The following is a 25,759-nucleotide window of genomic DNA, read 5'->3' on the forward strand; positions in this document are numbered from 1 at the left end:
AAATAACAATTATTTAGGTCTAATATTAATCCCGAAGGTAGATGTAGAGGTAGCGTGCCGACTGCGATCACATCGACTTTGGAACCGTTTCCCACGCGCATCGTCACCTCGTCCTTAGCCAATCTTCGCTTAATTCGTAGTCCCTGTTTCGAGTTGCAAATATTAGCAACAGAACCAGTATCAAATACCCAGGTGCTACTGTGAGCATTAGTAAGGTACACATCAATAACATGTATATCACATATACCTTTGTTCACCTTGCCATCCTTCTTATCCGCCAAATACTTGGGGCAGTTCCGCTTCCAGTGACCAGTCTGCTTGCAATAGAAGCACTCAGTTTCAGGCTTAGGTCCAGGTCTGGGTTTCTTCTCTTGAGTAGCAACTTGCTTGCCGTTCTTTTTGAAGTTCCCCTTCTTCTTTCCTTTGCCCTTTTTCTTGAAACTAGTGGTCTTGTTGACCATCAACACTTGATGCTCCTTCTTGATTTCTACCTCCGCAACTTTCAGCATTGCGAAGAGCTCGGGAATAGTCTTATTCATCCCTTGCATATTATAGTTCATCACGAAGCTCTTGTAGCTTGGTGGCAGTGATTGGAGAATTTTGTCAATGACGCAATCATCTGGAAGATTAACTCCCAATTGAATCAAGTGATTATTATACCCAGACATTTTGAGTATATGCTCACTAACAGAACTGTTCTCCTCCATCTTACAGCTATAGAACTTATTGGAGACTTCATATCTCTCAATCCGGGCATTTGCTTGAAATATTAACTTCAACTCCTGGAGCATCTCATATGCTCCATGATGTTCAAAATGTCGTTGAAGTCCCGATTCTAAGCCGTAAAGCATGGCACACTGAACTATCGAGTAGTCATCAGCTTTGCTCTGCCAGACGTTCATAACATCCGGCATTGCTCCTGCAGTAGGCCTGGCACCCAGCGGTGCTTCCAGGACGTAATTCTTCTATGCAGCAATGAGGATAATCCTCAAGTTACAGACCCAGTCCGTGTAATTGCTACCATCATCTTTCAACTTTGCTTTCTCAAGGAACACATTAAAATTCAACGGAACAACAGCACGAGCCATCTATCTACAAACAAGCATAAACGAGCAAGATACTTATCAGGTACTAAGTTTCACGATAAATTTAAGTTCAGTTAATTTACTTAAAGAACTCCCACTTAGATAGACATCCCTCTAATCCTCTAAGTGATTACGTGATCCAAATCAACTAAACCATGTCCGATCATCACGTGAGATGGAGTAGTTTCATTGGTGAACATCATTATGTTGATCATATCTACTATATGATTCACGCTCGACCTTTCGGTCTCCGTGTTTCGAGGCCATATCTGTATATGCTTGGCTCGTCAAGTATAACCTGAGTATTCCACGTGTGCAACTATTTTGCACCCGTTATATTTGAACATAGAACCTATCACACCCGATCATCACGTGGTGTCTCAGCACGAAGAACTTTCGCAACGGTGCATACTCAGGGAGAACACTTCTTGATAATTAGTGAGAGATCATCTTATAATGCTACCGTCAATCAAAGCAAGATAAGATGCATAAAAGATAAACATCACATGCAATCAATATAAGTGATATGATATGGCCATCATCATCTTGTGCTTGTGATCTCCATCTCCGAAGCATCATTGTGATCACCATTGTCACCGGCGTGACACCTTGATCTCCATCGTAGCGTCGTTGTCGTCTCGCCAAGCTTGTGCTTCCACGACTATTGCTACCGTTTAGTGATAAAGTAAAGCATTACATCGCGATTGCATTGCATACAATAAAGCGACAACCATATGGCTCCTGCCAGTTGCCGATAACTCGGTTACAAAACATGATCATCTCATACAATAAAAATCAGCATCATGTCTTGACCATATCACATCACAACATTCCCTGCAAAAATAAGTTAGACGTCCTCTACTTTGTTATTGCAAGTTTTATGTGGCTGCTACGGGCTTAAGCAAGAACCAATCTTACCTACGCATCAAAACCACAACGATAGTTTATCAAGTTGGTGTTGTTTTAACCTTCGCAAGGACCGGGCGTAGCCACACTCAGTTTAACTAAAGTTGGAGAAACTATCACCCACAAGCCACCTCTGTGCAAAGCACGTCGGGAGAACCGGTCTCGCGTAAGCGTACGCGTAATGTCGGTCTGGGCCGCTTCATCCAACAATACCGCCGAACCAAAGTATGACATGCTGGTAAGCAGTATGACTTATATCGCCCACAACTCACTTGTGTTCTACTCGTGCATATGACATCAACATATAAAACCTAGGCTCGGATGCCACTGTTGGGGAACGTAGTAATTTCAAAAAAAATTCCTACGCACACGCAAGATCATGTGATGCATAGCAACGAGAGGGGGGAGTGTGATCTACATACCTAGTAGATCGACAACGGAAGCATTTGGTTGATGTAGTCGTACGTCTTCACGGCCCGACCGATCAAGCACCGAAACTACGGCACCTCCGAGTTTTAGCACACATTCAGCTCGATGACGATCCCCGGACTCCGATCCAGCAAAGTGTTGGGGAAGAGTTCCGTCAGCACGACGGCGTGGTGACGATCTTGATGTACTACTGCAGCAGGGCTTCGCCTAAACTCCGCTACAATATTATCGAGGACTATGGTGGATGGGGGCACCGCACACGGCTAAGGAAAAGATCACGTGGATCAACTTGTGTGTTTCTGGGGTGCCCTGCCTCCGTATATAAAGGACTAAAGGGGGGAGGCTGGCCGGCCAAGGAGGGCGCGCCAGGAGAGTCCTACTCCCTCTGGGAGTAGGATTCCCCCCCCCCCCCAATCCTAGTTGGAATAGGATTCGCGGAGGGGGGAAAACAGAGAGAGGGGCCGGCCCCCTCTCCTTGTCCTATTCGGACCAAGGGAGGGGAGGGGCGCGCGGCCCATGAGGGGCTACCTCTTCTCTTTTCCACTAAGGCCCATCACGGCCCATATAGCTCCCGGGGGGTTTCGGTAACCTCCCGGTACTCCGGTAAAATCCTGATTTCACCCGGAACACTTCCGATATCCAAACATAGGCTTCCAATATATCAATCTTTATGTCTCAACCATTTCGAGACTCCTAGTCATGTCCGTGATCACATCCGGGACTCCGAACAACCTTCGGTACATCGAAATGCATAAACTCATAATATAACTGTCATCGTAACCTTAAGCGTGCGGACCCTACGGGTTCGAGAACAATGTAGACATGACCGAGACACGTCTCCGGTCAATAACCAATAGCGGGACCTGGATGCCCATATTGGCTCCTACATATTCTACGAAGGTCTTTATCGGTCAGACTGCATAACAACATACGTCGTTCCCTTTGTCATCGGTATGTTACTTGCCCGAGATTCGATCGTCGGTATTCCAATACCTAGTTCAATCTCGTTGCCGGCAAGTCTCTTTACTCGTTCTGTAATATATCGTCCCGCAACTAACTCATTAGTTGCAATGCTTGCAAGGCTTAAGTGATGTGCATTACCGAGAGGGCCCAGAGATACCTCTCCGACAATCGGAGTGACAAAACCTAATCTCGAAATATGCCAACCCAACATGTACCTTTGGAGACACCTGTAGTACTCCTTTATAATCACCCAGTTACGTTGTGACGTTTGGTAGCACCCAAAGTGTTCCTCCGGTAAACGCGAGTTGCATAATCTCATAGTTATAGGAACATGTATAAGTCATGAAGAAAGCAATAGCAACATACTAAACGATCGGATGCTAAGCTAATGGAATGGGTCATGTCAATCAGATCATTCACTTAATGATGTGATCCCGTTAATCAAATAACAACTCATTGTTCATGGTTAGGAAACATAACCATCTTTGATTAACGAGCTAGTCAAGTAGAGGCATACTAGTGACACTTTGTTTGTCTATGTATTCACACATGTATTATGTTTCCGGTTAATACAATTTTAGCATGAATAATAAACATTTATCATGATATAAAGAAATAAATAATAACTTTATTATTGCCTCTAGGGCATATTTCCTTCAAAAACATGCTCCGTTAAAAGAGCACCGCGAGCCTCTGCCGTCGCAGGTCCTTGCTGTGATGCTCGCCGTCAACCCCGCAGTACCTCGCCAAGACGAGCCCCCGCCGCTCCTGGACGTCCCCACCTCCTGCCCGCGTGTCGTCCTTGTCGAATCCGGCTGGAATCCTAGCCGCACGAGTCGCTGTCCCTCACGGCTCCCGTACATCCTCGCCTCCTGCTCGCGCCCCATCCTCGCCGGATTTGGTGAGATTCCTCGCCTCCATTGCCCTCCAGCTACAAGAGTCACTGAGCGTCGCTGCAAAAAAGGGCCAGGAAGTTGCAAGTTCTCCCTTTCGAAACAACTGCTCAGTTGCAGAAACGGTGTGTACACAGAGGTGAGGGTGGGGTTGCTCTCGTCCGTCTGATCAGCTGACGATCTGACGGACACGGAGCCGACGGACGGACTTCGCGATCGGCCGATTGAAGGTAAGCTTTTCCCTTACAACAAAGGCATTGTTGTAGAAAATTAGAGAGGAAGAAAGGACGGCTCGCCTCGTAATTGGACGGCTTGCAAGGCAGCGGACCCTGGCCGACGCGTAGCATGGCCCAAACTTAATGGAGTAAAAATAAATTGGTCAAAACCTTTCTAATTTTAGTTTACACAGTATTTTTTTGCGGGTAAGTATATTTCAACTACAAATGAATATATTTGTCCTTTCTCCACACTATTATGAAGTTTTTTGAAAAATTCTGAGCATGTTCTGAACATCAAATCTAAGTGCACAAGCTTGAACATATTGAGGTAAAATTCTTTAGAGAACAGAGTTTGTGCTAGACGACGGTTCTTCAAAGAACAAAGTAGCGTGGGGGCAGCCAGCGGTTGTCGAGTTGCCATTCGAGGTCGCCGCAGCTGGACGCGGTTGTGCTTTGACGCGACTACCCTGCAGGTCAGGCCACCGTTTCCGCTTCACGTAGAGCTCGGAGGTGTTGGTAGCGATGCGTGGCTGCACAGCTCTGCTTCACCTCCGCGGCCGGTGTCGCCAGCGAGCTGCGAGCGTTCACCTCCTACGCAGCCCAGTCCCTTGCCGCACTGTCCACGTCGTTGGCAAGGCTGCCCCATGAGCGGCGTGCCTCAACTCGGCTCCTCGGGACTGCCCTCCCTGCCGAGGGGAGCTGAGCCGCCCCCGTTGGGAGCCCCGTCAGCTATGGCCGCCTACCCCGTGGCGTTCACCACGGCAGCAGCGGCGGCGAGGGCAACGGAGCGACGGCGAAACTACCGGCGGCGAGGACGATGGAGCAGCGTTCGGAGGCCCAGCCGAATCGGTAACGAGGCTTATAGTAACTTAAGCAGACCCTGCATCTCGTCCCGACCCGTAAAATAACCATCAAAATACGGATCAGGACAGAAAAACCAGTTCGATCAGACCCCGCATCCAGTCCTGACCTGTAAAAAAATTTAAGGGGCGCGGCAAAATCCTGACCCCAACCCGGAAAAACGAGAATTTCCCCCTCGCGGCTGCGTGCCCTGCATATAAGCGGAAGCAGTTGGTGGTGGAACATTTCATCCCGTGCTTTCCCCCATCAACCATCTTTCCTCTCCCCCCTCGCGCCGCCGCCGGCCGCCGCCCAAGATTCTGGCAAAAGCAGCCGGCAGGAGCATGCCGAAAGGACACCACGCGCACGAGGCCTCCCCTCTCTTCCCCTCTGTGTCGTCCGATCGCCGGATTTGCAGATCTGCGGCACTTCATCGCGGGCCGCTGGATTTGGCTTTTTCCGGCCGCCGGTTGCTGCCCCAAGCGATGGAGTGGTCGGGGAGCCTCTCCTGCAGCCCAGGCAAGGGTGCATCGCCGCATGCAGGTACCGTTCATCCACCCACCGCCGCCGGTTGCTGCCCCAAGCGATGGAGTGGTCGGGGAGCCTCTCCCGCAGCCCAAGCAAGGGCGCATCGCCGCATGCAGGTACCGATTCGTCCGCCCGCCGCCGCCGAAGGTTTGCGGGCATGGATTCGTCCGGCCGTCCACCGGGCTCGGCGCCCGCGCGGCGTCTTTGTGGCTTGCCGATGCCGCTCATAGAGTGCGACGACTGCACGCGGGAAGTGCTGCGGCTCACTTCGGGCACGCCGAAGCACCCCGGATGGGTGTTCTTCAAATGCGAAAACGACGGGGTACGTGCACTTGCGGTAGCTCATTTCATAGCTCATTCTTTAGTTCAATTGCGGTAGCTCACTTCAAGCTTGCTCATTCTTTTGTGTAGGACGATGGATGTTCATTTTGGTTTTGGGAAGGCCAATACATTGACTTGTTGATAGAGAGAAACTTAATAGATGTTAGTGCACTCCTTAGTACAATCGAAGGCAATGATGCGGTTGCATGTGCAACTAGAGAGGAAGCAACGTCTACTTCTTTCGAACCAAAGATGAAGAAATAAGAATGCAAAATCAAGAATCCGCACATCAACAATGAATCCATGAAGAAAATATTAGTCCAATTTGCAGGAGCAGTTATGGAAGTTGGAAATCTTCTGAAATGCATACTTGTGGTTCTTGTTTTCTTTAATTTTGCTATTCTAGCACAGATTTGATGATGCCTTTTGTATTTAATGTTGTTGCAAAAGCAAAGAAATGCATTATATGCTAGATCAATTTGAGTTGCAAATCTAAATTTTGCGGGCCGGAAGGAGCTGTGCCAGATCAAACGCCGCAAAGCCGACCCGTAAAAAAGAATATTTTAAAAATATCTTTTTACGGGTTCATTATGTGAAGTCTGCAACTGTGGCCATCCGCACCGGCCCACAAAGACGTTTTTGCGCAAACTGCAAACACGTTTTGCGGGCCAGGCCGGAAGAATGCGAAGTCTGCTAGAATTGCTCTCATGGTGGGAGGCCCAGCAAATTCGGGGTCAGAGGGGGCCGAGGAGAGGCACGAGAGCTCCTCCCAGCGCCTTATGCGCCCGTTGATGCAACTGGCGCCCACTGCACCACGCTAGTGGGCCGGCCCATGAGAATGCAAGGCAGTGCAAAATATGTATCAATGCGCAGAAAAACTACCCAAGAAACTAAATCTTGATAGGATTCGATCCTGCGCCAGTTAGTTCCAAAGCTTGGTGGCCGACCAATAGACCTATTAAGCTCTTATTGATAGATTGCAACACGAAACCTCTAAGAACTAACTTTATACGCGCTTTTTAGAAAAACGGGATTTCTTTTGAAAAGAAATATGAACAAATTTTGAATGTCCACATATTTAAAAAAAATCACGAATTAGAAAAAAATCATGTATTCAAAAACGTTCACAGATTCAAAATTTCATAAAACTGAAAAAGTTCATCGGTTTTCAAAAAAAGTTCATCGACTTTGAAAAAATTTCACTGATTTTCAAAAAAAGTTCAACGATTTTCCAAAAAAGTTCACTAATTTTCAAAAAAAGTTCATCAAATTTGACGAAAAGTTCATCAACTTTGAGAAAATAGTTCATCAATTTGAAAAAAGGTTCATCACATTTGAAAAAAGTTCATCGAATTTGAGAAAAGTTCATCGAACTTGAAAAAAGTTCACCGATTTTGCGAAAATTTGGTCACCTTTAAAAAAGTTCACTCATTTTAATAAGAAAGAGAAAAGAAACAAAGATAGAAAATGAAACAGGGAAAACAACTGCCTTTTCTACGTTAATATATAAAGAAAATAAAAAGAACCACCATTGCACATGTGGTTATCTGGATCAACTGGTTGTTATGATGGTTACCTAAACGAACGAGAGTGGTTCGAGTTGCGGCTGGAGCACCTTTTTTGGAGAATTTTTAAGAAACAAGAAAGCATGATGGGCCGGCCCGCTATAAAACCAAGTGTACAGGGGGGTGTGCGCCCTGTACCAAATGGCCTGTATTCGGCGCTTAAGGCGCCGAATAGGATTTGGCCGAGATTTTTACCCGACCGCCTCTGGAACGAGTAAATTTAGGCGTGCGGAACTTTTCTACTCAGTTTGGAAGATTGGCTAGATACCGGTTAACTCTCCTTTATAGCCTTGCAGAGAACTTGCTCTAAGCACTGGATTATACACTTGCGCGGGCCACCTTCAAACGTGGTCAGAACCTTCTAGTGTCACCAGAGTTCATGGCTTCAACTTATTGAACGTAATCAACGTCACAGATGTTGATTCATCACACACTCACACTGACCACGTGGTTTACGCACCTCCGTCCGTCGTAAACTACTACTCCCTCCGTTCTAAATTAGTTGACTTAAATTTATCTAAATACGAATGTATTTATATTTGTTTAGTGTCTAGATACATCCATATTTAGATAAATATGGGTCAAGTAATTTGAAACGGAAAAAATACCTCCGTATTAAAGTACTCCCTTCATCCTTGTTTTAGGACGGAGGGAATATAAGACTATTTGAACTCCAAAAACGTGTTATTTCAGTATGAAAGGGAGTATATTGTCTGGGAGCATGGTTCTAGTCAACTATTGACTATATGATATTGCCATGACGCTTATAGGCACTTATACAATAAGCTTAATTATAAGGTTGGCTACAAGAATACTATACTTTTTTTTCATCTTTTCTTTATCTCTTTTTTCATATTTATTATTTTTGCCTAGGAGCACGCGCATACCAGACTCTTGCATGATATCCCCACTTCCTTACTTTTTCATCTCTCTGTTCTCCATAAAGACAAAATTATCAGTCAATTTACAACATCAACGGTACGCTGATCACTAGGTGGCGAGCCAGCCGCATCAAGATTATTTCCTTAAGGATCTGTTTAGGACACAGCTAGATGTGACATAGTTGTATCACATCTAAGCTGATGTCCACTCTGTTTGTGGTCTATTTTTTTTTTTGCCCTAATTTTTTTTGTTTCTGTTGCTGCATTATATATTTGTGGAAGCTTAGATGTGACATCCTTAAAAAACATTTAAATGTGAATTAGACAAATTATTTTTTTAATGAATCAATTACACATCATGCCACCACTATTCATCAATCAAGAAACAGCCCTACAGGTACAACCACCGGCCGCTACAAAATGAATTCTGGCCCTCCAACCAACCACTAGCGACGTGCAACTTAATTACTACAAACCATCGATCTCCAATCCAACCAATGGCGTCACAGTGTACAGCAGTATGTACGCCGTCGATGCCCGGCAGCTCCGGCGGCGTCTTCAAGATGACATAGACGGAGTAGACGATGCTGGGGGCTGTAGCCGATCGAGCAGCAGCGAAATCTGATCAGTGCTTAATTTGGTTAGTGTAATGTAATCCTATGGCGTCTGTCAGACTGTCACCATCTTTTCAGTCGATATATATACGTTTAGTTTGCTATGGCTTTGCGTGCGTCTTTTGCTGGCATCGAATGGATCCTACCAACACACGCTCCTCACAGAGGCGTCTCATGTCAAATACTTACGCCATGGTTTTGGTTTGGTTCGGTTTGCTTTGCCGTTCCGACAGGGACAGGACCTGCACATGCTTTGCTACGGAATAGGCCAACGCTAGGCGCCGGCGCACCGGCTCAAATTCGTGCCCTAGTCATTCGATTGAGGCCCGCACAGCTGTCGATGGGCGTCGTTTCCCATCATCCTTTTCACATTGCGGTTGAAAACTAAGAACAAAAAAGCAGGGAGACATGGTGGTGTGCGTTCGCCGCCAATGCTCGCCCCTCGCTGGTGTTGCCCATCCCCTCTCCCCTCTTCCTCAACCCCCTCCAGAAAATGGCGACAACGCCGTGGTTCGCATCCAGAACAGCGGTGGTAGCAAAAAAATGCGGTGCTTCCAGCAAAAATAGAGAACGCTGATAGCAAATATTGAAAAAATGAATGTTGTTCCAGCAAAAATTAAGAAAATGCCGGTGGTAGCAAAAAATGAAGCTCGTTCCAGCAAATCAAAAAGGCGGTGGTAGCAAACTTGCAAAATTTTGGTGTTGTTCCAACAAAACCAAACAACCGATGGTAGCAAAAAATGTTGATAGTTCCAGCAAAAACATATTATGGTTGTAGCAAAAGTAAAAATTGGGATTGGTCCCAACAAAAACCAAAACATTGATGGTAGCAAAAAAAAGGTTATGGTTCCAGCAAAAACATATTACAATGGTAGTAAAAAATGAAAAATGGACAATGGATGCTGAGGGAGTCCGGGATTAGGGGGTCTCCGGACAGCCGGACTCTATCCTTCGGCCGGACTATTGGACTATGAAGATACTAAATTGAAGACTTCGTCTCGTGTCCGGATGGGACTCTACTTGGCGTGGAAGCCAAGCTAGGCAATACGGATATGGATATTTCCTCCTTTGTAACCGACCTTGTGTAACCCTAACCCTCTCCTATGTCTATATAAACCGGAGGGTTTAGTCCGTAGGACAACAGACAATCATACCATAGGCTAGCTTCTAGGGTTTAGCCTCTCCGATCTCGTGGTAGATCAACTCTTATAATACTCATATCAAGAATAAATCAAGCAGGACGTAGGGTTTTACCTCCATCAAGAGGGCCCAAATCTGGGTAAAACATCGTGTCCCTGTCTCCTGTTACCATCCACTTTAGACGCACAGTTCGGGAACCCCTACCCGAGATCCGCCGGTTTTGACACCGACATTGGTGCTTTCATTAAGAGTTCCTCTATGTCGTCGCCATTAGGCTTGATGGCTCCTTCTATCATCGATAGCGATGTAGTCCAAGGTGAGACTTTTCTCCTCGAACAGATCTTTGTGTTTGGCGGCTACGCACTGTGGGCCAACTCGCTTGGCCATCTGGAGCAGATCGAAAGCTACGCCCCTAGCCATCAGGTCAGGTTTGGAAGCTTAAATTACACGGCCGATATCCGCGGAGACTTGATCTTCGACGGATTCGAGCCCCTCCCTTGTGCGCCAGGCGGTCACGATGAGTACGATTTAGCTCTACCATCGGACCGTATTCAGGAGATCGCACCGGCAGCCGCTCCGAGCCTCAATTCGGAGCCAGTTGCGCCATCCATGGACGGGTGGATAGACCCCTTCACGGAGGCCGTATCCTCAGCGGCGATCGAGCCGAATATCGACCTTACCCTTCACGAGAGCCGTGTTGCCAAACTGTCGGATCTTTCCCCGGCCACAGACTCCGAACCGCTTGCGCCCGTGCCTATCAAATCCGACTGGGCGCCAATCATGGAGTTCACCTCCGCGGATATCTTTCAGCACTCGCCCTTCAGCGACATACTGAATTCATTAAAGTCTCTCTCCTTGTCAGGAGAGTCCTTGTCGAACTATGTCCGGCAGGATTGGGATGCGGATGACGAAGAAATTCGCCGCCCACTCACCACCCACTTAGTAGCCACTGTCGATGACTTAACCGACATGCTCGATTTCGACTCCAAAGACATCGATGGTATGGACGACGATGCAGGAGACGAATAGGAACCACTGCCCATAGGGCACTGGATGCCCACTTCCTCACATGACGTATACATGATGGACACCAAAAGAAAACGACGACAAGAAACGAAAGGACGCAACGAAGGGTTGTCCCCTCGAGAAGCAGTCAAAGCGGCGGCGTAAGCGCCGCTCCAAATCCCGCCTCGACAGAAACAACGATCATATAGACCCAACGTTAGAGCAGGGTGAACCATCGTCGGATCATGGCAACACGGAGAATCAAACCGAACAACCCGACTCTGGCAAAGACAATAGTCTGGACGACATCACACCGGACAGACACCCGGAGCAATAGAATGCCCGTCAAAGGCTTGTTGCCATCGCGAGGAGTCTAAAAAAGCAGAAGCACGGGCTCAAGGCTGCGCAAGACACACTCAGAATCAGATGGAGTAAAGTACTCAACACAGCAGCGAAGTACGGCGGTAATCGCCCCACCAAGAGCTACCCAAAGCGGAAGTTGCTACCTGAATTCGATGAGGAGGTTAGATCCCCCGCAACCAAAAATTAAAACGGCCATCTGGCTGGATAGACGACCTCATGATCAACATAGAGCGGCAAACAACGCCGCACATAAGCCAATACGCGATCCACACGAGGGCTCGCATCAAAAGGATGGCGCAACCAGATCCATCTATGGACCACACAAGCGCGCTCCAGCATACGATGCAACACAACAAACATCCGAACAACGCGGTACACCCAGATACATGGGTGCCGCACACCCCCTATGTTTCACCAACGAGGTGCTGGACCATGAATTTCCAGAGGGATTCAAACCCGTAAACATAGAGGCATACGACGGAACAACAGACCCTGGGGTCTGGATTGAGGACTATATCCTCCATATCCATATGGCTAGAGGAGATGATCTCCACGCCATTAAGTATTTACCCCTCAAACTCAAAGGGCCATCTCGGCACTGGCTTAAAAGCTCCATTGGAAGCTGGGAAGAGCTCAAAGACACTTTTCGGGCAAATTTTCAAGGGACTTATGTCCGACCTCCGGATGCGGACGATTTAAGTCATATAACTCAACATTCCAGAGAGTCGGTCCGAAAGCTTTGGAACAGGTTTCTTACTAAAAAGAACCAAATAGTCGACTGTCCGGACGCCGAAGCCTTGGCAGCTTTTAAACACAGCGTCCGAGACGAATGGCTTGCCAGACACCTCGTCCGAGAAAAGCCGAGAACAATGGCAGCATTAACAAGCCTCATGACCCGCTTTTGCGCGGGCAAGGACAGTTGGCTAGCCCGATGCAGCACCAGCGACCCAAGTACATCCGAAGTTAGAGATGGAAACGGGAAATCACGACGCAACAAAAATAATAAGCGCCGGAATAAAGAAGGCAGCCCGAAGAGCACGGCGGTAAATGCCGGATTCAGAAGCTCTTGGCCAGGTCAGCAAAAGCCTCCCTCTAAAGGAGCCAGAGATGAACTGTCCAGCCTAAACAAAATTCTGGACCAAATATGTCAGATCCATAGCACCCCCGATAAACCTGCAAATCATACCCACAGAGAATGTTGGGTCTTCAAGCAGTCCGGCAAGCTCAATGCCGAACATAAGGGGCATGATACACCAAGCGAAGACGAGGATGAGCCTCGCAAGCAAAGCACTGGGGAATAGAAGAAATTTCCACCAGAAGTCAAAACAGTAAACGTGTTGCACGTGATAAAGGGGAGAAGCAAAGTGGCACTCCCAGATAAATATGCCCAAGGGCCTATCACCACGGAGTTCTGCCACTAGTCGTCTCAACCGATCACCTTCGACCATCAGGATTACTCAGCAAGTATCCCGAGCGTAGGATGGGCTGCCTTGGTATTAGATCCAATAATTGACGGATACCATTTCACACGAGTCCTGATGGACGGCGGCAGCAGCTTAAACCTGGTATATCAGGACACAATCCGCAAAATGAGGATAGACCCAACGAAAATTTGCCGCAGCAATACTACCTTTAGAGGAGTAACGCCAGGCCCAGGGGCTCATTGCCTGGGCTCCCTGCTACTAGAGGTTGTATTCGGCTTCCCCGACAACTTCCGTAGCGAAAATTTAACCTTCCACATTGCTCCGTTCCAAAGTGGCTATCAAGCACTACTCGGACGCGAAGCTTTCGCCCGCTTTAACGCAATACCGCATTACGCTTCCCTCACGCTTAAGATGCCCGGTCCACGTGGCATCATTACAGTAAAAGGAAATATTGAGTGATCCCTACGCGCCGAAAAGAATGCGGCTGCCGTGGCAGCCGCACACTAAAGCGGCCTCACCAACTAAAACATTCGATAGGTCATCAAGACCACAGACACGGTTAGACGAGTCCGGCGCAGCTATATGCACTTCATACAGGTTTGATGACCACACCTCTATTACAAATACAAGGTGCTCAACACGCGCAGACAAGTGGCAATTTATACTCATCTTGATCTATACATGGTTTCTTTAAAACCTACCTTTTTGCATGATAACTTTTCACCTAAGTTCCTCTCTTTTACAGATGATCATCGTGCTACACCCGTCCAGGATACGGCACAACGGAGACACAGGCGCAGACGTGCAGCAGGGACCCGTTCAAAGGATTCTTTTTAGATTAAGACCCTGCGTCAACCTTTTTTACTGTCTCTTGTTGATACACATCCCTCGGATTCTCAGTACCATTGAGAAGGATGCTGACGTCTTGGCATGTGGCCACGTCAGAACAATGCACATACCTGGACACCAGGGGCTTCTTACAAAGGGCACTGTTTTGGCCCGGTTGATACACCATAAAGACGGAATACCTTAGGGAGTGTTCGGCGTCGCGAGTTTGGCCTTATATGCATCAACTCCAAATCATGTCTTTGCTCAAATGTTGGGTTTGCCCGGCTCTTGTGTTTGGCTGCCTTACGTTCCGCTCTATCGGGTAAGGCGGCATCGGGAGAACTACTGCGATTGTGCCCTGGTTCATCCGGACGAGCACCTCAGTAGAGAAGCCGGAAACTGACTGTCATGATATAGCGCGATACTGGTCAACCACTCGATGACCCATCGGAATCTTAGAATTCCTCCGCCTTAACAAAGGGCCGTTTCCCGGCCGGGCAAGTACGCACCCCGAATTCGGATGAGTGCGGAGCCACCAGGGGCTATATAGTAGCCCCACTGTCAACCTCCTATGGCTAAGTGAAAGTGTTAAAGCATTATAGTCCGATTGCCTAGTTCGTTGCGCTATCACCTCCTTATTAGGACCAAGACGTTGGATTAAGTGTGAACACGCGTCTTCTGCGAACACCCCCGCATTATATGCGTGGGGGCTGAAGCCGACGACTGCAATCTTTCAGGTTATACACATGTATACATAAACGACCGCACATGAGGCATCACAATACTTTCGGGCACACGTATAAATACAGCCTTGATAAATTCAATAAAAACATTATTTTTACAATGGGAATACATGTCATTCAAACATAATATTCTTCGAGCACTGGGCCTCTATCAAGCGAGCACCCTCAAGAACTTTTTCAAAATAGTGCTCGACAGCCACTCGGCCTATGGCCGAACCCTGCGCCGCGACAGTAGTAGCATCCATCTCCGCCCAGTATGCTTTGACATGGGCAAGGGCCATCCGCGAGCCTTCTATGCACGCCGACCTCTTTTATCGCATTGATGCGCGACACCGCACCAAGGAACTGCTGCACTAAGCTGAAATAGCTGTTCGGCTTTGGCCTTCCGGCCACAGATGATCCATGACGGACCTCATGGCAAGCCCGGACAACCTATTGAGTTCGGCCCATTCAGCTAGCTGATCGGTCAATGGAAGCGGACGCTCTGGAACGTTAAACTGCGACCAGAACAGCTTGTCCACTTCATGGTCTGTTTGATCTCAGAAGTATTCGGCCGCATCGACAGCGCTCGCGACCAAGTCCATATATGCGTCTGTCGAAGTCCACAGCCGATCCAGAGGGGCATACCGCGGATCTCCGAACTTTCTCCGCAGCAAAAAAGGCTTCCCAGCCACAATATCACAGGCTTCACGCAATTTCTCCTTCTTCGCTCTCATGGCAAAGCGGGTGTCTTTGGTCGCCATTGTAGCCTTCTCAAGGTCCGTCGCCCTCGCCCGGTTTTCTTCTTCAAGGAACTGGCAACGGTCGACAGTGTCTTTTAACTTTGCAGCCATCTTGGCCATTTTATCATTGCCCTCGCAATGCGCGACCTTTTCGGCTCTTAACTCTTCGGCCGCCTTCAAAGCGGCCGCATTACTAATCCTTGTTTGTTCTTTGGCTCGGGCAAGTTCCACCCGAAGGGTCTCCACGGTGGCAGCTCTGTCTCCAGTCACAACATATTAAAGATACTGGCATCACGCTGCTCTTACTATGTGACATTCACCAAAAAACATTACTTACCCTGTGCCTCATCAAGCCGCTTGTTAACAAACTCGATGTCGGCATCTGCCGCATCCAGCTGCCGCTTTAGTTCGGCAAACTCATTAGTCCGGCTAGCCACCGGAGCTTCCACCACCTGCACATAAAGCGGTATGGTTATTACCTGGGACTATGATCCTCTGTTTGCCGCCGTCCTCGGCGACAACCAGAGTCTCAGGGGCTACTATCTGCACAGGGCACACCTAAAATTATGCGGTACTATCACAAATGTACATCATTCTACGTACCTCAAAGCCCATCAGTAGACTCATAAAGGCGTCATGCAACCCACTTTCGGTGGACGAAATCCTTTCCATCAACGTACGGTGTTCTTCCGAGATGGTCGCTCGCTTTAGCATATCCCTCAGTGCGTCCGACCGCATACCAGACGGCGCCGGACTCCTTTCAAGAGCTGGATGCTGGGGACTCCGGGTGACTATAGGATTATCTTCTGGCCTCACCAGATCCGGAGAGGCCCTCCTTGACGACACTTCAAGGTCGCCCGCTTCTTAAGCGGGGGAGTCCAGGGGAGGCGTTTCGCTCTCCATCATCTCCGGAAGAAGATCCCCCGAAGACGAGCTCTGTTCAGAAGGGCTAAGATCTGAACTGCAAGATAAACGCTTCGGTCATTTTCCTCGGAAGTAAGGTAGAATATCTTTACTATTAAGTATTTTTTTCACTTACGGCTCTTTAGAGGGCTGATCCCCGTGCGGACTTTGTGCGGTAAAAGCACCCTCCGAGGCAGGACCCTCTAGTGGAGACTTCTTCTCCCGTTTGGAAGCCTTGGTTTCCGGATCTTCAGAGGCAGTCCTCTTCCTTCCCTGAAGCGAGAGATGGTCAGATTCTTCCCCTTGGTTATCCTCCTTCACGGAGGCGCTCATTCCCTCGGTTGGAATTGGTAGCGATGGGGCCCCGCTTGCGCCCTCATTATTCCCCCTTTACCTTCCTTTGAGGGCTCCGGGCAGGGTGCTAGCTAGAGCATCTTTTCCAGTACCGGATTGTCCAAACCCTCAGGAAGGGGGCCGAACACCGAACCATCTTCGCCTTTGTTAGCCAGTCCTGGTCAAAGAGCTATTTCTCATAATGACGTCATGACAAATGAAAGACGCTGTGTTCGGCTAGAGGATTACTTACTTGGTCGGCGGTGCGGTTGCTGCTCAGGCCCGCGTCCTCAGTAGTATCCGGACACTCTATTTGGGGTCCAAAGAATGATTTATACATCTCCTCGTGCGTCAGGTCGATGAAATTCTGAATAGTGCACGGTCCTTCTGGGTTGAACTCCCACATGCGGAGGGGCCGGCGTTTGCAAGGCTGGACTCGACGAACCAACATGACTTGCACTACCATAACCAGACTGAAATCTCCTTCGAAGAGATCTTGAATGCGGCTCTGCAGTATAGGCACGTCCTTGGCTGGGCCCCAGCTCAGCCCTCTGCTAATCCATGACATCAGTTGTGGAGGGCCCGCGCGGAAAGCAGGGGCAGCCACCCACTTGGCACTTCTGGGAGCTGTGATGTAAAACCACTCCCGTTGCCATAATCCGGACACCTCTGGAAAGGAACCCTTTGGCCATGAAGCTCCAGCGATCTTGCTTATTAATGCGCCTCCGCACGCTGCCCCTCGACCATCTTTGGCTTCATGTCAAAGGTCTTGAGCCACAGATCGAAGTGAGGGGTAATGCGGAGGAAGGCCTCACATACAACAATAAATGCCGAGATGTGGAGAAAGGAGTCCGGGGCTAGATCGTGGAAATCTAGCCCGTAATAGAACATCAAACCCCTAACGAAGGGATCCAGAGTGAGGCCTAGACCTCGGAGGAAGTGGGAGATGAACACAACGTTCTCGTTGGGTTCGGGAGTAGGGACGACCTGCCCTCGGGCAGGCAGCCGATGCGAAACCTCGGCGGTCAGGTATCTGGCCTCCCTCAACTTCTTGACATCCTCTTCCGTAACAGAGGAGGGCATCCACCGGCCTTGAAGGCTAGATCCGGACATGATTGAAGGTCCGAAGCACCTAACCTGGGCTTTGGGTGTTAGAACTCGAGGCGGGGGAAGGATTCGACTGAGCACGGGAGGGAAAAAAGTAAAAGCATTGTCCCTTTATAAAGAGGGTGAATATCAAGCGTCCTCCTAGTGGTCGTTTGGGACTTGCCTAAAATCTAGGAGTCCTAGGCACGGTTGGGTTACCCACGACTGTATTGATGAGAATCCCGTAATTAGGGGAACACGATCTCTGCTTTGACAAGACGTGTCGAGAAACCGCCTCGCATTATGTGTGGAACTGATTGAAGAAAAACGGTTCGGATAATCACCGAGCCATGGACTGATGTCATGTTGCCAAAGCGTGTCAGCAGATTAAGATTTGTGGAAATATTATTCTCTCTATGGTGGTATGTGGAAATTATTTTGCAGGGTCGGACACTATCCTTGTATTCAAATTCTTTCGTGATGTATTCAGAGGAGGAACCCGCCTTGCAATGTCGAAGACAACACTGCGCGCCAGACTCATCGTCATTGAAGTCTAGTTCAGGGGCTACTGAGGGAGTCCGGGATTAGGGGGTCTCCGAACAGCCGGACTCTATCCTTCGGCCGGACTATTGGACTATGAAGATACTAAATTGAAGACTTCGTCTCGTGTCCGGATGGGACTCTACTTGGCGTGGAAGGCAAGCTAGGCAATACGGATATGGATATTTCCTCCTGTGTAACCGACCTTGTGTAACCCTAACCCTCTTCGTTGTCTATATAAACCGGAGGGTTTAGTCCGTAGGACAACAGAGAATCATACCATAGGCTAGCTTCTAGGGTTTAGCCTCTCCGATCTCGTGGTAGATCAACTCTTGTAATACTCATATCAAGAATAAATCAAGCAGGGCGTAGGGTTTTACCTCCATCAAGAGGGCCCGAACCTGGGTAAAGCATCGTGTCCCCTGCCTCCTGTTACCATCCGCCTTAGACGCACAGTTCGGGACCCCCTACCCGAGATCCGCCGGTTTTGACACCGACAGTTGCATCAAATCAAAACACCTGTAGTAGCACAATTAGGCGCTGGTCCGATCATTTGGTCACCGCGGTTGTAGCACTGGTTCAGTCGCGGTCACCCACCCCGTTGCCTGCCCATGGTCGTGGTCACCCACCCGTCGCAGCTCCTCCATCCACGGTTGCAGCTCCCGCCGAGGCGGGTTGCAGCACCCGGCGATGCCGGTTGTACCTGTTCCCGTCCATAAGGTGATGCGTGCTTCTCTCCTCCGTCCACCGCCGACCTGTGGCCCATCACACTGGGGCATCGCCATCGGGGAGGAGGAAGGAGAGGGCCAACGACCTCTACAAGATAAAAGGAGAAGACCTGGTCAGAGAGAGTTGGAGAGAGGAGCAGGGGATGGCGGGATGCCTCTCTGGTGGTGGGCTTGCCGGAGAAACAGCTGTACCGGCCGGAGTCAGGCACATGGAGAGAGGGGAGAAGGGGATGAATATGCGCGAGATGCAGAGGCACATGAAGGAGAGGCGAGCAGGGGATGAAACGATAAGATGCAAGTGGCTGAGACATAAGAACGGATGCGTGCGGGCCTTTGTGGCCACGTGGCACTTACGTGGCGCTCGCGACCGGCCGAGCGTTCAGCCGGCGCGCCGTACACAAACACTTCCCTACGGAATATGGATCACGGCGGCATCAAAATATGGTGTAATTGACAGATTCTGTACAAACCGTTCAGAGATCCGGATCTGGAGCATGGCGCTGACACAAATAACTGGACAAGGGGAGCCGTTAGATTGAAGGGCATCCTTTTTTTTTGTTTGTGAAATGATGTTTCTGGATTATTAGAAGTCAGAACTATCTATCCGACTCCCACAAACACAACAAAAAACATGAAGAATCTTGAGGAGCCTCAGCTGAAGAAGGAGGCACATTCAGATTTGGTTGAGGGCCCACAACTTTTAGAGCACAATTCATAAACACTTTCTCTAGCATTTACAGCTTGGAACATCGCTCCCTCTAGGAAAATCCTATTCCACCATTAGTGCGATGAATAGGTTTTTTTAGGCAAAGTGCGATGAATAGATGAGAAAACACACACGCGGATTGAGGGTGGGCCTGGCCCATTCCCTCGGTTTGGCTATTTTTTATTATCCTTTTCGGATTTTCCAGTATTTCTAATTCCTTATGTTTATCACCGGTTTTTCTTTTTGATTCCTTTTTTTGTCTTCCTTCAATTTTTATCAATTTTCTATATCCCTTTCCTTTTCATCGATCCAAAATTATAAGAAAACAATTTAAAACATGAATATATTTTTGTGAACATAGAGATTTTTTTGTATGCGATGAATATTTTGTTTTACATACATGAAGTTGATAAAAATATGTATCTCTACTATTAAAGGGGGATTGAACATCGTGATGGTTCGACCTCCTCCTTCCCTCCTCCTCTCGATAGATCCCGCACAATCCACGTTGAGAACCAACCAGCCTTCCACTACGATAAAAAGAAAATGAAAAACAACCTCCTTAGAAAAAGCACCCACGAGGCCACGACCAGGCACACACGTCCCTTGCCCCGAACTCTCGTCACCAAACCCATCGCTCCTCCCATCCCATCTCTCGCGAGAAAAATTCCCTACCGCCATCCAGATCGGAGATCACCTCAGGTCTCCTCCACCATTCGCCTGCCTCCCCCCAAGGCTGTGGCCCGACTCATCCTCCCCTTCGCTCACCGCACTAGCGCAGGTGCTCATGCCTTCCTAGCGCTCAAGCGCTGCCCACAGATAAACGATGGCTTCAGCCGCGTCAACGAGGTCGAGGAGTCCCTGACCCAGCCCTCACCATCACCTTCATCGGAGGCCTTGCCCGTCTCGATAGGGTCGGTTACTCGTTCCCTCCCCTGTCCTACCCTCCCCTGGAGGCGGCGACGCACTCCTCTCATCTATCTCCAAGGGATGCCCTGCCCTCCCCTGGCGTGCTAGGGACCGATGATCGTGGGGAATGTGATCTGGTGGCGCCCGTCGAACATCGAGAGGTGGCAGAGCCCCGCCACACACTTGTCCCCCCCTCCTCAGGATCCTCAATTTCTCATCTAAAAGGTTATGTCTGCGTGTGCCATACCTCTAGTTTCATTCCTGAATTAATCTTATCTTGAAGTGTGGTGATCTTGCATGTCTGTTTGTGTTCTCAAGGCATTCAACCTCTGCTTTCACTTCTTGTGCAGGTTTATGTGGATGGAACTACCACCATATCCACCCATCCTTTTGGTTTGGTCCTGTGATGCTGACGCACATTGTCGTTCATGATCCTATTATTTGCCTTTTAGTTTTGACTTGTGATGCTGACGCACGTTTTCTTTCTACAACTGTGATATTTCCCTCCTTCGTGGATGTATGCAACTGCATGAATGGGACAACGAAGCCGCTGTCATGAAAGTTGTAGAGTGATGACAGAGATACCGAGGTGTGAAATAAAAGGCAAATGTGAAGCTCTTGCATCAATCCTCAGACTGATTCCTGCAAATTTTCCTACAAAACTACAACATGGTAGTCTTGAAGTAAATACTATTTCTGTTATTTTCTATGTGTTTTTAGCACAATAGATAGTTAATATTGTTTTTACTCTCCAAGTTCAGGATGAGGTCGACCAATTAAGAAAACAGTTTGGTGAGATAGAGTGGCAGGTTTGCTAGAATCACTGTAGCTTTTTCTGGGATGTTTTTCTTTTTTGAGGAAACTATTTTGTTTACACCATCCTATTGGCATGTCTATGGCATCAGTGAAACTTAAACGAACACTTCTAGGCTAGATATTATTAAGGTGTACATACATTGATCCTTTACATGGATCTTACCATATTTATTTGCCAGTCATTTGAGCTATTTGAGAAACTTGAAGGCAAGCTCAAGGAAATACATCATTACCTTTTAGTTTTATTTTTGAGTTGTTGGAATCAATCTGGAAAACATCATCCTATTGTAGATACAATATTTACGGGTTTATAGTCTTATACTCTGTTTGACATTACACATTACGGAAATAGTGAGATTATGCTTATGCCACTATGCTGACAGTGATTGGCTTATTAATAGTATGGAGAGGACAAGATCGAAAAGGACGGTGATATAAGGAAAACGGGGAGTGGAAGAGGAAGAAAGTTGGGATGACAATTATAAATAGGTTAGTACTTCGAATCTTTATGAACTGAGGTATTCTTTGTGGTAGAAATAAGTGTTTTAATAGGCTCATGATTTTGGTGAAACAGTATGATCTATGTGTGTTCCTTCACATGGAAAAATATGAAAGGATACCCATTATGAAATCATAGACCAGCAGTGATGTATCATTTCTTTGTCTTTCATATTGCAAATATGGCTCACATGGCCGCACTCTGCAGAATATCGAGTTTGATGATGATGATAATTGGAACCAAGAGGAGGAAGCAGGTAAGTTTCATTTGATTTTCTGTTCATATGGCGGCTAATGTGACCAGATATGTAAGTCTGGATTGGTTTACTTACTTTCTTGTAGGTTCTACACTTACAGTTTTTAGTACTTGCTTCTTGTTGCCTCTCAGTGTATCACTAAATAATCAGTGTTCTGGGTACTTGCTTCCTGTTGCCTCCCAGTGTATCACTGAATAATCAGTTGACCAGTGTTGGCAAAGGTGCATCGATCCTATTTAGTTCTGGTTCTGTATGCCTCCCTAGATACAACTTATACCCAAAAATATTAGCATACACATTGATATCAGTTGTGGGAGACTCGGCTATGCCGGCAATGCCTCCAATGTGGTGGTGGTCATGGTGGACGCCACCATGTGCACTTCAGCTCATCTGGGTGTAGCCGGAGTGATTTCCTTCGCAGTTCAAGTCCGGGCAGTTTTTTATGTGCATGTAATCCTGTTTTGCTTGGTCCCTAGCATTATTAATTTTATTTTTCTACCAATAACAACCAAGTAATGTGTGCATGTCCACGTCTTAGTGTAATTCTCGGCTAGTTAGATCTTACCGATGCATGTGCTTCGTGGGATGCCACGAATCCAGTGCAAGCAGCGTCGCTGTGGCTGGGTTCAGGTGGACATGGGATGGTTCATCCGATATACCTACCCACTAGCTATTCTCTCTTTTTCAGTAGTATTTTAAATGACAGTAGTTGACCATATAAATAAGAGGAAAAATCCAGAAAAGGTTGCAAGATTTTTACGCAATGCAAATCACTTGTTTGCGTGCTCGCGTGTGTGTGTAGGTGCGCTGGTTCTTTCATGTCCAAATACTTGTGTAGTGTTGTGAGAGAGATCCAGCAACTTCAGTTTTTGTCATGCAGTTCCGTGAGTCATATACATCTCTTGTGTCCTTTAGATACATCATGTGTACAGGGAGCAAGCGCCACATTGCTACATTTAATGCTTTGGTGTGCTCTCACGCTCCAAGCCATTGTCCCACGCTCCAAACTGCATATATTGACTGTGATATGAAATTGTAATTGCTCATAATTTAAATTTTTGACACAAGGCAGGAGCCAAGAATACTAGCTTGCCTGGGAGAATATATGTAAGAGAGTATATTAATTTACCTTTTGAGGGAAGAGTATATAATTTAAGAATAAGGCACATCTGTGTGACATGGAAGCTCTTAACAATGGTTAGCATATGGTTGCCAAGTTATTTCTATGGTTCATCTCAAATTGAGCGTCTTGATACTTCATACGAAAATTTGGTTGTAAAAATTTGTTTGCCACAAGACACACTTTTTTGTATGAAAGAAATATGTATAAGATTCCTGAAGCATTGTCGAAAAGCAGGTTCGTATGTCTGAGTGTCTGACATGCCTTTCTTTTTCAGTTTTTCCTGCCAGAAAGAAAGCAAGTGACTTATTTAATCCCAGAGATATGTCCCTGTTATCAGTTTTGAGGAGTCATTGTTCCAGTCATACAAAATGTTGACAGTGTTGGAAATATGCCCTAGAGGCAATAATAAAAGTATTATTATATTTCATTGTTCATGATAATTGTCTTGTATTCATGCTATAACTGTATTATCCGGAAATCGTAATACACGTGTGAATACTTAGACCACACTATGTCCCTGGTAAGCCTCTAGTTGACCAGCTCGTTGTGATCAACAGATAGTCATGGTTTCCTGACTATGGACATTGGATGTAGTTGATAACGGGATCACATCATTAGGAGAATGATGTAATGGACAAGACCCAATCCTAAGCATAGCATAAAAGATCGTGTAGTTCGTTTTGCTAGAGCTTTGCAAGTGTCAAGTATCTCTTCCTTCGACCATGAGATCGTGTAACTCCCGGATACCGTAAGAATGCCTTGGGTCTACCAAACGTCACAACGTAACTGGGTGACTATAAAGGTACATTACAGGTATCTCCGAAAGTAGCTGTTGGGTTGACACGGATCGAGACTGGGATTTGTCACTCCGTATGACGGAGAGGTATCTCTGGGCCCACTCGGTAATGCATCATCATAATGAGCTCAATGTGACCAAGGTGTTGGACACGGGATCATGCATTACGGTACGAGTAAAGTGACTTGCCGGTAACGAGACTGAACAAGGTATTGGGATACCGACGATCAAGTCTCGGGCAAGTAACGTACCGATTGACAAAGGGAATTGCATACAGGGTTTGATCGAATCCTCGACATAGTGGTTCATCCGATGACAACATCGAGGAGCATGTGGGAGCCATCATGGGTATCCAGATCCCGCTGATGGTTATTGACTAAGATAGTCTCGGTCATGTCTACATGTCTCCCGAACCCGTAGGGTCTACACACTTAAGGTTCAGTCACGCTAGGGTTGTACGGATATGTATATGCAGTAACCCGAATGTTGTTCGGAGTCCCGGATGAGATCCCGGACGTCACGAGGAGTTCCGGAATGGTCCGGAGGTAAAGATTTATATATAGGAAGTGCTATTTCGGGCACCGGGACAAGTTTCGGGGTTATCGGTATTGTACCGGGACCACCGAAGGGGTCCCGGGGGTCCACCGGGTGGGGCCACCTGTCCCGGGGGGCCACATGGGCTGTAGGGGGTGCGCCTTGGCCATCATGGGCCAAGGGCACCAGCCCCTATAGGCCCATGCGCCTAGGGTTTCCCCCTAGGAGGAGTCCTAGTGGTGGAAGGCACCCCTAGGTGCCTTGGGGGGGAGGGAAACCTCCCTAGGCCGCCGCCCCCCCTAGTAGATCTCATCTACTAGGGCCGGCCAACCCCCCTTGGCACCCCTATATATAGTGGGGGGAGAGGAGGGACTTCAGACCTTGAGCCCTGGCCTTTGGTTGCCTCCTTCTCCCTCCCCAACACCTCCTCCAACTCCATAGCGCTTAGCAAAGCTCTGCCGGAGTACTGCAGCTCCACCAACACCACGCCGTCGTGCTGCTGCTGGTGCCATCTCCCTCAACCTCTCCTCCCTTCCTTGCTGGATCAAGAAGGAGGAGACGTGGCTGTTCCGTACGTGTGTTGAACGCGGAGGTGCCGTCCGTTCGGCGCAGGTCATCGGTGATTTGGATCACGTCGAGTACGACTACATCATCACCTTGCAAGCTTCCGCACGCGATCTACAAGTGGTATGTAGATGCAAACTCTCTCCCTAGACTCGTTGCTTAGATGAACTCATAGATGGATCTTGGTGAAACCGTAGGAAAAATTTTAATTTTCTGCAACGTTCCCCAACAGTGGCATCATGAGCTAGGTCTATGCGTAGTTCTCTTTGCACGAGTAGAACACAACTTTGTTGTGGGCGTGGATTTTGTCATCTTACTTGCCTCTACTAGTCTTTTCTTGCTCAACGGTATTTTGGGATGAAGCGGCCCGGACCAACCTTACACGTACACTTACGTGAGACCGGTTCCACCGACTGACATGCACAAGTTGCATAAGGTGGCTGGCGGGTGTCTGTCTCTCCCACCTTAGTTGGAGCGGAATCGATGAACAGGGCCCTT

At 47.9% G+C, this 25,759-nt stretch overlaps 1 long non-coding RNA gene across 1 annotated transcript; it reads left to right on the forward strand.

Moving 5' to 3' along the window:
• Window positions 1-20,380: 20,380 nt before the first annotated feature.
• Window positions 20,381-23,794, forward strand: LOC123154916 (uncharacterized). The gene is made up of 3 exons (XR_006477121.1): window positions 20,381-20,898; window positions 21,024-21,978; window positions 22,196-23,794. It is a non-coding gene; the product is annotated as an uncharacterized lncRNA (long non-coding RNA).
• Window positions 23,795-25,759: the final 1,965 nt, after the last annotated feature.

This window comes from Triticum aestivum, chromosome 7A (assembly GCF_018294505.1).
Source record: "Triticum aestivum cultivar Chinese Spring chromosome 7A, IWGSC CS RefSeq v2.1, whole genome shotgun sequence".
In the NCBI taxonomy this organism is placed as follows: domain Eukaryota; kingdom Viridiplantae; phylum Streptophyta; class Magnoliopsida; order Poales; family Poaceae; genus Triticum; species Triticum aestivum.